The 14,757-nt window shown below is 40.0% G+C and overlaps 1 protein-coding gene across 7 annotated transcripts in view; it reads right to left on the reverse strand.

Moving 5' to 3' along the window:
- The window catches only part of STARD13 (StAR related lipid transfer domain containing 13), a 523,155-nt gene that overhangs the window by 100,159 nt on the left and 408,239 nt on the right, over positions 1-14,757 (reverse strand). The window lies entirely within an intron of this gene.

Consider the following 14,757-nt stretch of genomic DNA (forward strand, 5'->3'; position numbering starts at 1 on the left):
AATCGTTATCTTCCATCAGGCCGTAAGCCCCTTAAAGGGCAGAGACATACACAATGGGCATTCGTTGAGTAAGTGAATGAATGAGAACTTGAACTAGGTAAGAGATACCCCCTCCAAGGGAGTATTATGGGTATTATGAGAAGCCTGAGCTTGAAAGTAGGGAATCAGCACTTCTAGGGGGAGACTATCTGAGTCCTTCCAGTGTCCTCAAATGTGAGGTGGGGGCTTTCTGGGTCACTGAAAGGAGAGGAGAATTTGTTAAGGGACCTCTGACCTGACCTGGTCCCACTTTGTAACTTGCCCTAGCAATACCCCTGCCTCCCACTTCCTCTCTTGAGAATGTCATCCTGCTGACAGTGAGTGCGAGTCAGGAGCCAGGATGTTTGCAAACATCCCCTTAATGAAAGTACCTGGATTGTTAGGGGAAAATCTTCCTAAATGGGAATGCGAGTCCTTGCTTGCTGTGGCTGGCAAGAAGTCACCCTTCCAAGTCTAGTGGGACCCTATTCCATGTGGGCTATGAAGGGGCAGCAGTGGACCCCAGGAGAAGGAAAGGCAGATGTGATGGGCTCCTGTTCCTATCCTGAACACCGCCTCACTGCCAATGCGTTTCTGTGTTTTTGACTAGACATATTGGAAAGGTAATCTACTTTCATATTCATGGTTTCAAGTGTATGATCTCTCTTCCACACAAGCTGATGGCAATGCTAATTTGTGCTAAGGGAACTTACAGATTACAAAGATCCACGCTAATAAATATATTTTTAATGTCATATCTATACAATGCACTCACTAGACACGTCAGAGGATGTATGCTTCCAGCTCTCCAGCTAGGTTTCCACCAGCACAAAAGATTACAATCAAAAACAGGATCTGAGGCCAGCAGGGGATAGAAAGAGCACCTCTGGGCTTTGAAAGGGAAGGATCACATCTAGGCTGGGGAGTGGGAAAATCCAGAAAGCTATGACTAGGGTGGTTGCATTAAAGTTTGGGAAGGATTTGCACAGGCAGAGATGAAGGAGGACACCTCAAAGAGAAGGACATGCCTAGAGTAGAAAAATGAGCTCTAGGGCACCGAAAGAGACAAAAGGCAAGACTACGTAGCTGATTCTGCTGAAGCACACGCACTGTGGGGGAATTATGGGGGATGAAACTCCAAAGGCTGGCTGGAACCATGGGGATTGGGGTGGGGGGTTAATACTGAGTGCAATCAGCAATCATGAACCCTGGGAGGTTTTGGAACACAGGTGTAACATAATCTGAGCAGTGAGGTCTCATAACCATGTTTAGAATGGATTGTAAAAGAGACAGTAGGTAGACTGACCCAAATAGGAGGCTACTGCAATAATTTAAGCAAGAGGTCAGAAAGGTTTGAACTTGGAGGATGAAGGTTAAAAAAAAGGAAAAGTACCAGCAGCAACTGCTTAGATATGATTGTCAAGGGAGATGAATCAAAGAAAATCCTACCTGGAGGAATTTTTCCTGGAGATATTTGCAGACATGTACAAACATATTCAAGTTTTTATTTCAGCATTATTTGTCATTGCAAAGGATTGAAAACTCCATAATGCCCACCAACAAGGAACTCACAAATAAATGATGGTGTAGTCATATAATGAAATACTATACAGCCATTTAAAATAGACATACAGCTACAAGAAAGCCATTGTGGAATACTGGTGATAGGTGCCAGATTGCCAGTGCTTAACCATGGCAGAGGAAGGAAAATATTAGGGAGTGGAATAAGCATTGGGAAGGGACCTCAGTGTTCAGAGTCTACTCTCACATTGGCACCTGGCTTCCCCAGAATGAGGACAACCTAGAGTTGTGCAGTGTACAAACTACCCAAAGTGATGTGGCAGCTTTGCCCACAGCCACCAACTCAAAAGTGTCAGAAGCCTGCCTAACTCAGCTCTGACCATTTTGATAGTCAGAAGCCCAATACCCATATGCCTGGGCAAATCAGTACTTGAGAAAGGAACACCACCCATGTTTGGGACCAAAATACTCTTCAGGTTTATACCAGATGGCAAAACAAATGATCTGGCATCTGAAGCTTCCCATTCTTATGAAACCCTGAGCACAAGAAGTTAGTTCTGCATCACAAGCCACATCTACACCCAGGTGTAAGTGCAGTACAAATTCATAAACCAAGCACAACAGTAATAACTGGGACGGATATACTGAAATGCAAATCAAAACCACAATGAGATATCACCTCACCCCTCTTGGAATGGTTAAAGTAAAAAACACAAGAAACAATAAACATTGTCAACGATGTGGAGAAAGGAACCCTTGTACAGTATTGGTGGGAATGCAAATTGGTGCAGCCACTGTGGAAGACAGTATGGAGGTTCCTCAAAAAATTAAAAATAGGGGACGCCTGGGTGGCTCAGTGGGTTAAGCCCCTGCCTTTGGCTCAGGTCATGATCTCAGGGTCCTTGGATTGAGCCCTGCATCGGGCTCTCTGCTCAGCAGGGAGCCTGGTTCCTCCTCTCTCTCTCTGCCTGCCTCTCTGCCTACTTGTGATCTCTGTCAAAATCTTAAAAAAAAAAAAAAAAATAGAACTACCTTACAATCCAGGAATCATGCTACTGAGTATTTTATCCCCAAGATACAAAAACACTGATTCAAAGGGATACATGCACCCCTATGTTTATTGCAGCATTATCTACAATAACCAACTAGGGAAGCAGCCCAGGTGTCTATCAACTGATAAATGGATAAAGAAGATGTGTTGTGTATATACACAATGGAATACTATCCAGCCATAAAAAAGGATGAAACCTTGTTATTCACAGCAACATGGATGGAGCTAGAGAGTATCAAGCTAAATAAAATACATCAGTCACAGAAAGACACATACCATATGATTTTACTCATATGTGTAATTTAAGAAACAAAGCAAATGAGAAAAGGGGAAAAAGAGACAGAGGGACAAACCAAGAAACAGACTCTTAACTGCAGAGAACAAAATGAGGGTTATCAAAGGGGAGGTAGGTGGGGGATGGGGGAAATAGGTAATGTGGATTAAAGAGTACACTTGTTGTGATGAAAAAAAGCAACATTAAAATGATCACAAAAAAACAAACAAGAAACAGGAACTAGATGAAATAATGCTTGGCAGAGAGGAAAGCAAAGCCAAGTGCTTACAAAGCTAACTTAGGGCTAAAAAGAGGAGAAAGGTTTAATAAAAGATTCAAGGAAGGGGAGGGCCTAAATACAGTGGATTGACTCTGTCTGTTTCAGGAGCAGCTAGATCTGAGAGCCCTTGGTCCCATTCTCTCCTCAACACATGGAGAAGGTGCAAGATATATTGTTTATGGAAATGTCAGAGTATAGGCTCTAAACTCAGGGACCCCCTTACAGAGTAGGGCAAAGGTGAAGAGTCAGATTAAGTGCTATTTCACAAATCATGGGGTTCAAGCTCCCTCAGTCCTCTTTCTTCTAATCAGCCCTGGGAAGCAGAAACCAGGCTTATAGCCCTGGAGGTTTACATATGGAAGCTCATTCTCGGCAAAGATAAAACATCTTGAAAGAAAGAAAGAAGGAAAGAAAGAAAAAAAGAAAGAAAGAAAGAAAGAAAGAAAAGAGGCCAGGCTCAGAGAAGGGATGCAAATATTGCCCTGCAAGCCCTGCGCTCTAGAGCAGCCTCCTGTGGTTTGACAGGGTGCTGCGGGAAGGATCCAAGAGGCTCCTTGGAGATTTTTTCTTTCTTGCAGAGAGCCAGGCCTGACTATTAGATATTTCTTGTCAGCTCTGTAAAGAGGAAAACCTACTGAGGAGCCCGGGAGCCCGCGGAGGAACACTGTACATCAAAGGAAGCGCTATTCAGACTAACAACGTGTAGACAACATGGCTGACACACAGAATCTGTGCCTGGGCAAATTCAGAACAGTCTTTCGCAGCTGGTAAGAGCACAATGGCTTCATGGATAAGAGTGCATTCTTTCTTTAATGCAGTGAAAAAACTGCCTTTTATGTTCCAGATACCTGGGTTCTCATCTGGACCCTGCCAGATACAAGCTGCGTGAGTTTGGGCAGGTTGCTTGAGATCCCTCTTTGTTAAATGGAAAATAATAATACTCCTCTTGGGGTTGTTAGGAAGATTAAGTGGGTTAATACGTGTAAAATGCTGGGAATGGAGCTTGGCATAAACATTTAACACGCGTTACTTACTACTCCATAGTTAGAATTTTTAAAATTTAGGTGATTGCGACTACACATATAGAGCTGAATATGATTAATCTCAATTCAAGAAACAGAACTCTCTGTAAGAATAGGTAATTGCAGTACTCGTCTGTCATTTAGTCTAAAATACTTGAGCATATATGCTGCCAAGTTATGTATGTGCTACTTGGGTTCAGCTAGAGCCAGGTGCTGCTAGCATCTAATCAAGCATTCCGAGTCTGAGACGGTCTAGCTGGTATTCTAAAGAGGGAGCCTGCACTTGAGAATCTGCTGACATCAGCCCTGCTGGCACCACCTCTCCATCAACAATCTCCAGTTAGCATTTGGAGTGTCAAAAGGAGGTTTCAACTGGTGAAAACTGTTACCGTTGACTAGTGTGCTTGGCGGAATTAAGGTATGCAAGAAATATGGACTGGCTCAAAGTGTCGCAGTGTGAAATCTGATTAGGCCTTGACCCAGATCTCCGGTGAGAGTGCCTCAGCCTAAATCCTGAAACAGTCCTACATGTGTTATCGATATGGGTTGGTTGTAAGGTTCTGGGGAGAGCAGATGACCTTTTTTTGCCCCAGAAGTAGTTATTTGGCTACCACTACCTACCAAAAAGAACCTAAGAGGTATCCATGACCAATGTAATCATTGCAGTTCACTTAGCCAAGATTCCTGGGGAGTCCTGCTCGTCTGAGCTGGCTACAAAGATGAAAGAATCTATTTTTGGAGTCTAGGTGTTTGCCTCAAGCCTCTCTTGACTCTTTATGTAAGGCTGTGGTTGAAGCATCTAAAAGGAAAGCGAAACGCTGGGACTCCAACCTGTACACAAGTTACACGAATTACGTACGTTGTTTGTTTGCTTAAGAAATGTCTATACGTCTGGCAGAATCTGGTCCTATGCTTGGTTACTGATAGGACTTGATTATGAGATTTTTGGCAGAATGGATGATACTCTGTTGCTTCAAAATTTCTTCTTTGGCTATTATTATCTAGCAAAAAGAACCTAACAGTTGTGCATGACCAATGTGATCACTTTATTTACCAATAAAGGAAGCACAAGACATGGAATCTGTAAGACATTTAAGAAGATCAACAGAAGTTCCCAAGTTTGCCTGACCAAAGAGCCCAGGACAAAGATATTTATTTTGATCACATCTGCTTTAGATATTGGATTCTTAAAAATTCACCAATTTCTTGGCAAAAAAGGAATTAGAAAAAGACCCAGAAAGGTACTACAAATTATTTGTCTTATGAACAGAATTATAAATATGAAAATATAGTTCTCATCCTGTAACATGGGTTCATTCATTTTTAATGAATTAATTTGTTATCTTTACAAAGCAATCAATGAATATCTAATACATTTTAATAACTAAAAAAACTTTTAAAACACTTTTCTTTAAAATAATTTTAATTACACCAACTATTGCTCACTGAAAGATTCAAACATATGTCCATTTTTATTTACAACGCTTAATTCTGCTTCCCTCCCTAGAGGTTATCACTATTAACAGTTTAGTGTCTATCTTCCAAACTTTACAGATATAGATATCTTTATGTATATATAACCTAACATACACATATATATGCACGTATTTTATACAGTAAAACACCTATATATGTCTACACACGTTCATACATATACACCCATGTTGCATAGCCACTAGGTAATTCTTTTTATATAAACAGAATCATATTAGATGTATTGCTCAAAGCCTTATTTTGTTTACTTCACCATATGTCTTGGTGATCTTCAAATGAACAAATAAAGCTACCAGCTGAATCCAATGGAACCCAAGTAACTATTTAGTCAAAAGCCAGGTAAGAAGGAGGCCGGACCAAAACAGAAGCAAGGCTCCAAAACGGAGTCAGATGCCCTCCTCAGTGCATCATATGTCCACCTGAGGCTGAGAGACCTGTCCTTCTTGTTCTTCTCTAATAGTTCTATATCCTGAGCAGCACAGTAGAATGGATGGATAAATGAGTAACTACGTGGACTCATAAATGAAACAATTGAGTAGAAGTCAATTCCTTGACTTGTTTCAGGTGACTGACTATCCCTCTAGCATGCACACAGGTATGTGGAGTATGTCTGCCTCTTTTCTACCCCATTTTAAGATGAAAGTAAATACCACGTTCTATTGCGGAATTAGTATGTGAGTTAGTATTCCTTATGGCAATGGAAATGGCAAATTTCCAGATTTGCCTCTCCGGTTGCTCACACTGCACATGCGCTGAGAGCAGAAGCGAGCAGGGACATGCACTCATCTGTAGGGGTCCCACGGACACGTACGGACTGGTGTGGTGTGCACAATCAGGGCTTTGGGACTTCCCACAGTCTCTAGTGTCATGGAGCCCATTTTCAAGTTGCAGCTTGAAAAGTGGTTTTCAGGTTCTCAGGATGCTGCATATGCCTCTAACACAACTTCAGCAGCAAACATTCCAGGTAATATTGAAAACCAAACAAACCCATGTTTATATTGTGCTCTAAAAACAAACTCTCCACAAATCCCTTTTCCAGCATTTAACATTCCTCAATAGGTAGAACAATCTATCACATAACATCTATTATACTTAATCTCCTTTCTTTTTCTGGAGAAGAATGTTACCTTTCATTATAAAATTACAAAATTTCACTTTGTTTTCAGCAAATGTTGTTTAAAATGGAAAGTTCTGTGAAGCCATTGGGTTTTTCGATTGAAGCAACCTACCCCCACCTCTGATATATTTTTCTTTTGAAGCAAATCAGGGTAATGGGCTTGGCTGCTTGGATCACCCACCCTGATTTTGTGAGCTTTCTTTATCTCAAAAGATTTTGTAAGAAAAATCTGACAGCGTTATCTGCAGCATGAGGACTCTCAAAATGAACTGGAGGAGTAATGACAGCTGTACATGGAATTCAAATGATAAGAACTTAATTCCCCATCACCTACGGCTTCAAATTGTCAGCACTGTGTTATCTATGTGGATGTTCCACCATACATACAGGATTTCGGTACTTGTAAAATTCCAAAAGTTACAAACTTCTGGCTTACATTACCTATAGGAAAAAAAAAACGAGAGAGAGAAAGAGAAATAGGGGAAATTTCTCACCAGCAAAAAAGTCAACTGCATTGGGAAGCTGTATTAAAGACAGAAAAAATTAAATCATAGGGAGCAAGAATAACTGTGCCCACAATAGGCTCAGAAAGATAAAAACGATGTAAGGTTTTTTTTTTTTTAAAAAAAAGAAGAAGAAAAAAGAAAAGAAAGAAAAAGGAAGTTCCATCACATCAACATCTTTTCTACAAATCTGATGCTCTGGAAAGCGAGTTGGCCTGTGGTTTCTGCTACCAAGTAACAAAACCAACTCCGGCCTTCTCCTGGTAGGAAAGGCATGTAAAGTTCTGGCATTCAGCAGCTACAGACCAGAGAAAGTCAACAGCAAAGCAGAAAGTATCAACTACCTGCTGGGGAGATGCCAATTTCATGCACTGTGTTCATGACAGTTGGACAAGAATGGGTTTGCCTCTTGGAATGGGCATTGCTATTCTTCGGGATTGTCTACCCTAATTCCGCGCTCCAGCTCTCTTTCACCCGCAACTCTCTACTAACCCTTGCCATTGTAAACATCAAATCCTCTACTGGTTTACAATTTCAATGGCGTTATCACTAATTCTGGGCAGAGAAATTCAGAATTTCTTTGTATGACACTTAGCACAGAGGCTTGCTTTATTATGATGCTAATGGACATCCACAATGAAGCCCCAGTTGGGAGGAACAAAGCCCCTGGTCACACAGTGAGCCAGGCTGAGCACTTACTAAACTGAATTTCTTCCTCTGTTTTGAAGATTATGTCACCTATCATTGCCTCATTCAATGTGTATGCAGCCTAGACTTTTGACTTTTATTCAGGATTACCATAAAAAATTGGAGTATGTAATGAATTTTCTAAAAAAAAAAAAATCCAGTATCTCTTTTAAAGTTTACTTTGAAATTTTAGGGGAAAAGCAGGCCTAAAATAGATTCTGAAACTATAATGAACATCATCATTTTACAACCTCTCAAACTAAAAAGTACATTCCTCATGCTTTTTGTTGTTGTTGTTCATATCGTACTGCTTTCTAACAACAGCTCTACATGATTTGATTGAAACCAACTTCAAAACCGAACTTGGAGGCATACTTATCTAAAAGGTTCAGGAATCCTAGGCTCCTGAACTTGTTTTTCATTTTGCTCTGAAGTGTGGGTGGCCATGAGCATTCCTGGCGGCTATAAGGCATTTGCTAATGTATTTGACTTTTAAAGTTGTTAATCATACTTATCAACACAGGCAAGCAGCACTGGCCACAAAAGATTAGCTACTCCACTGTAACGCTCCCCGTAATCCGAACACAGGAACGTCAGCACAGTGATAACTGCCTGAGCCAGCTCTGACCGTCAAGACTTCAGACCTTATTAAAAACCTTAGCTTTTAATAAATCCCAGATTTTCTTTTCTATCACCTTACACACACACACACACACACACACACACACACACACACACACACCCTTTCTCTTGTGAAGGCTGCTAAGATGAAAAATTCATAATGCTATACACTGTGTAAGTTGTTTAAACAACTAGAATGCTCTTTAAACCACCTCCATATTTTGATTTTCAAGGTGGCCTTTACTGTCAAGAGACTCAGGTGCTACTGATCTCATAAGAAAAATGTGTACAACAATCAGAAAGAGCCTGGTTGCTAAGGAAACGAAACCTTGTTTAAATACTTTAGAAGCATTAGAGTCTAACTGTAGTTTTTCCCATACGACACAAAAACCATTGCTCTTTGGGAAAGAATATGCTTAGAGAACAAGAAAATGCTTTGCCATCTCAGAAGTGCATCTGAGTTCATCAGAGAACTCAACAATGAGTATTCTGGGGGAAAAAGGGGGGTACCCAAAGCTGAGCCCTGCTAGTCTCTGATTGGTGGAATGTCATTTTCACTTAAGGGACTCTTCCTTAAAAAGACCATGTACTTCATCAGCAGAGTTACTGCTGTTTTGTTGGAGTCACGCTGAAGTCCCATGTTGGAAGTGTAGCCTCTGTATCTTCCTAGCTCATCTTAATGCCACAAGGCTGGTATTAACTTTACCTCTAAAAAACCCAAGCCAAACCAGTGAAGGTTCATCTTCTATTTCAGTCCTCAGCCAATTCTCCACATGGTGTCTTCCAGGTAACTTCTAAACATTCACTTCTTACTCTATCATGATTTTTTTTTTTAATACCGAACCTGATGACACTTTTTTTATTGTTGTTTTTTGATCATATCACAGTCAGAGTTTGGAGCCATAATGCTTGGACATAATAATGCTCATTATAGTTGAGGTTAGCTGCTTCATGGGTTTGACATGACTGAAGACCTTCCTTTTTAAGGAAGACGATGGAAAATTGAGGAATCTCACTTTCTAGGTGTTTTTAAAGGAAGATAGGGTACCATTTCCCTGACGTATTTGAGTACAGACCATTCCAAAAACAGAGATGGATCAGAAATCTTCTTGGGATGAACAGTATGATGGTAGTAATATTTGATCATATGCCATCCATCATAGCTCATGCAACATGAGATTTGAAAATACAGCCCCCATGTTCCCCAGCTCATTGTTTCTGGTGATATGTGCAAATCGAGTACAGACACAGTACTTGGGAAGGGGAAGGCAGACTGGAGACATCTCCACCCTCATGACCTTAGAGCCTCCTACTTCCTATCATCATTGCCTGGCCTCTTCAAAACCCTCTTTTGCCAGCTTGCTGCTGCCGAATGTGCCTCTTGTCAGGGTGAGCAATGGGGAGAAAAGGACTATTTATTTTCTGGGCAGGAAGCCAGTGTGGCCGCTGGGAGGGAACAATGACATTCATGAGGATCAGTAGGCCACAGAGCTATCCACATGAAGGAGAAGCCTCTCCATCAAGGCTTTTCCACTCTTTGCTGTGCTGGGTAACAGGGCCATCATCTGATAGTTCTTCCAAAACAAGAAGACTCAAGGGGACACCTCTGAGAGACTAAGAGAGAGGACAGTGCAGCCCCTGCTGAGAAGAACACTGCTAAGCCCAATCAGGGCACCTCAATGGCTCAGTCAGTTAAGTGTCTGACTCAGGTACTGATCTCAGGGTCCTGAGATCCAGCCCCATAACAAGTCCCCTGCTGGGCTCCATTCTCTCTGCTCCCCTCCCCCTGACTCATGCACATTCTCTCTCTCTCTCTAAAAAAGAAAAAAGGAACACTTTCATTAAAAATGTTTCAAAGTTAGGCTTAACTTTTTTACTTTCTTAAAACAAATTTTTTTAAAAAATGTTTTAATTTTAATTTTATTTATAAAAGTACGTTATATAAATATATAAAGTAAATTTATAGTAAAATATAAACTGAATAAAAGTAAATTTATAAAAGTAATTTTAAAAATTACTTTTTTGAAAAATTAAAAAAAAACTTTTAAAAAAAATTACTTTTTTAAAAAATGCAGTTTTACCAGAAAATTTCCAGCCCAGGAACTATGCTGGAGCCAAAGATAAAAAGGCAAGGAAGCATTCCACCTAGGAAAGGCAGGTAAATCAAGCAAGTGCTTATTTCTAAAGAGAATGACAAAAGATATTAACATTTATGAAGTTGTCTACTTAATGACAAAGCTTAAAATGGGCTATATTATACACACACACACACACACACACAGAGCTCATTTTATCCCCATTTTAAAGATAAGGAACTGATGCTCAAAACTGAAGCTCAGATGTGAGTGATGTGGAAAGCTACATAGAAATCGCCAACTCTATTCAAAACTAGCTCTTGCTCCAAAGCACATTATTCCCAAGCTCGTTCTGTCCCTACAGTAGGCTGCTTGTTTCACTTCACTTGTCTGACTTACAGCAACCTGCTTATTCTCTCTGCTAAATCAAATACAAGAAATGCTGCAAATAGCTTAATACCGCAGAGGTACTATATCAATTCAAGATGGCATTACTGTAACATATCTACTTATCATCCATTTAGTTGTCTGTGAAGAACAGATGGCAGTTTCTGTATTCTTGAAAAATGGCTTTGAGATTTTGATATTTAAAAGACAGAGAAGGACGCTCTGTGATAAACTCGGACTAGATCCCATCATGCTATGTTTGGTTGTGCTGAACATGGCTGCTGAAAAACCTGAGAATGTGTGTAAAATGATGTCTTTAAAAAGAAAGGCAAACCTAGAACTCGGAAGGCTCTAAAAAGAAGGGCATCAGAAATACACAGAATATATTCCTTCCCTAATTTTTGAAATATATCAGACATGTGATTATCATACCGACTGTATACAGAGTACTTTTGTAAGAAGCTAGGGGGCTGGATATGAGAATAAGGAAACGAAACCTCCAAACAACCTCTCATTGTGTAACAGAGATGATGACAACGTGGTACACCCCCGTTCAGGGGTGTGACTGCAGGGTAGGGAGTAGAAGAAGGGTCTAGTAGAAGAAGAAACATCTGCAAGATTCTACACTGAAACACGGAAGGGCAGAGGGACCACTTTAAACCATATGCCTGTAGCACATATCAAGACGTCAGCGTCAGACCTCAGCCCCAGCTTTAATTTTTTCCTTCAGAGCACATTTCACCTTCTGCCACACTCTGGGCTCACTTACTTGGTTTTTATTCATAGAAGGCCCTCCTCTGCATAAAACCTCCATGAGGCAGGGATTCTTTGTTTTTCTTTTTTGTGCCCTGATACATCTTTAGTGGCTAGAAGAGTGCTTAGCGCACGGTAGTCACTCAAATGTAAGCCAAATGAGAAATGACTCATAAAACTGGTGCACGCACATGGAAACCAAATGAGGGAGCAAACTTATTGGCCAGCAAACACTTACAAATAATAAGGGAAAGAGCTCCTTTGAGGTCGTGAAATATATCCATCTGAAACTTGGGGAAAAAAAAAAAAACCTGTAATTACTTATTATTTTACATACTAGACCACAAATATTCGCTGGTTCTAGATAATGTGTATTAGCTGGTTGTGGACAATGAACATTAGTTATAAGAATGAAAATGACCCCCTATAATAATTATCGTATTTAAAATATAATATTTTGAGGAAACAGATGTCTGAAAGCTATCTAGGTTCTGATTTCAACAGATTACTCCAGCATTCATCTCTTCTACAATGAACGACACAGAAAAAGGAACAGCATTTTTGTATTAACAGAAAGTGTTTGCCCTCTATGAGTAAAAAATTCTTGTAGAGGCTGCAAGACCAGATAAAAATCTGAATGGATATCAGAGATGCAGTTAGATGGCTTCACAGTAGTCTTACATCCGTTGACACAGTAAACTCCCCTAACCCCATCCACGTAGGCCCTAGAAAATGCGCAGCAGCATATGGACTACGGAAATGAAACACACATCATCAACTTTTTTTCTTTACTAGCTGTAGTAGAATACATAAAAATTTACCATTTTAACCATTTTCAAGTATACAACTCAGTGGCATTAAATACTTTCACACTACTGTGCAACCATCACCCCCACCCATCTCCAGAAAGCTCTTCATCTTGCAAAACAAAATCTGCCTCGTTAAACAACTCCCCATTCCTTCCTCCCCCAGCCCCTAACAACCACCATTCTAACTTTCTATCTCTACACGTTTGACTATGCCAGGCACCTTCGATAAATGGAATCATAGTATTTATGCTTTTGTGATTGGCTTATTTCACTAAGTATATTGTCTTCAAGGTTCATCCATATTGTACCATGTGATGGTTTCCTTTTTAAGGTTGACTAATATCATCAGCAGCTTTTGTGACTAATTCGGACTGAAAACTGGTCTTGGAGCAAACATTCATCAATTTGTCTTTGGTGGGTGTCCCCACTGTCCTTCAGCACACTGGCTCCTCCTCCCCTGGGTCGGGTTCACCCTATTTCCTCTGAACTGAGCCCTCATCCTGCTCCTCTGCTTGGCCAATCCAACTCTTCCTTGGAGCTCCAGCTCACTCTCATTCCCTACACACGACTGGCTATGTAAATTCTAGATCTCAGTGCAAAATAAAAACACAAAAATTGCTCAAAAATTATTAATAATCTTAGCCTCAAAGAGATACCTGCATCCACATTCATAGTAGCATTATTCAAGAGTAGCTAAAAGGTGGAAGCATCTCATATCACATGGATAGATGAATGGTTAAACACAATGTGGTAAATACATTCAATGGGATATGATTCAGCCTTAAAAGGGAGTGACATTCTATCACATGCTAAAACATTTGCTTGAGGACATTATTCTGAGTGAAATAAGTCACTCTCAAAAGGACAAACATTACATGACTCCACTCACATGAGCTATCTAGGGTGGTCAAATTCAAAGACAAAGTGGAATGGCAGTTGCCAGGGGCTGGGGTGGGGAGGGGGAGGAAAAAGGAGTTGCTTACTGGGGATAGAGTTTCAGTTTTGCAAGATGAAAAGTATTCTAGAGATGGATGACATTGATAGTTGCATGAGAATGTGAATATACGTAACATGACTGAATTGCACACTTAAAAGTGGTTAAGATGGCAAGTTCTATGTTATGTGTATTTTACCACATTTGAAAAGTTATTAATAATCTCAAGATGGCCACAGTCGAATATTAAACCTAGGGCCAGGCCATTTGAAGCGAGGGGCCCTGCTTCTCTGTCCTCATAGTACTCTATCTGACCACGGTTCTTGTACTCATTGCTATTGATCTACATGTGGGGGCATCTTCCCAATAAAGTGTGAATTCCTTGAGAACAGAGTTTTATTCATTTTTCATTTTCTTGCATCATCTAACATGTTTGCTGTAGAAAGTATTTAATGCTTTCTTTTGGATTAATTCTTGCTATACATTAATCACAAATTATGTTTACTTAAAAAAAAAAAACCCTTTCTAGCACTTATAAATGAGGCCAATATGTATTCATAGATATAGAACATTCCCAGAAGTGCCTTCTGCTCCCTTTACCCATGGCACATTCAATGCCCATTTATATTGGGTTTCTATTTTTTTCAAACCCATTTATATTCAAACCCATTTATATTGGGTTTCTATTTTTTTCTCATAGTTTTTTATGTTAGGGATGAAGAAGGAATAAGATACCTATATGTGCTGTCCATATAGGTATAATATGGCAAAGTCCTAAAAATTTTCAGTCATTTGAAATGTTTAGCAACCAGCAAAATGTTCAAAATTCCTCTTAGGTAATGAATAACATCACAGAGAAAATGCCTCAGTAATCTCAAGAAACGGGTCCTGAGACTAAGTGCCATAATTCTTATTTGTTCCCAGGTTGACTCTTCTTAAGACTGAATTAATTTTGTGTTGATCACTGGTCTGTGAAACACTGATAATTAAATGATTGGTAAATACAATGACTTTCAAAGGGAAAGAGGGGTTAGGAATTTATTTTCTACTCTGGGATTACTACAGAATTCCATTTCTGAGAAGAGGCCACAGATTAATTTAGTTAAAATCTGATAGTCAACAAAACAACTTAGGTGCAAGTCATCCAACTTGTCCTAGATTACCCAGCACTTACTGGCAGTTCCAGGAATCTGAAGAAAGATGTTAAAAGA

This window comes from Mustela putorius, unplaced genomic scaffold (assembly GCF_011764305.1).
Source record: "Mustela putorius furo isolate JIRA1106 unplaced genomic scaffold, ASM1176430v1.1 tig00003942_pilon_pilon_pilon, whole genome shotgun sequence".
Lineage (NCBI taxonomy): Eukaryota > Metazoa > Chordata > Mammalia > Carnivora > Mustelidae > Mustela > Mustela putorius.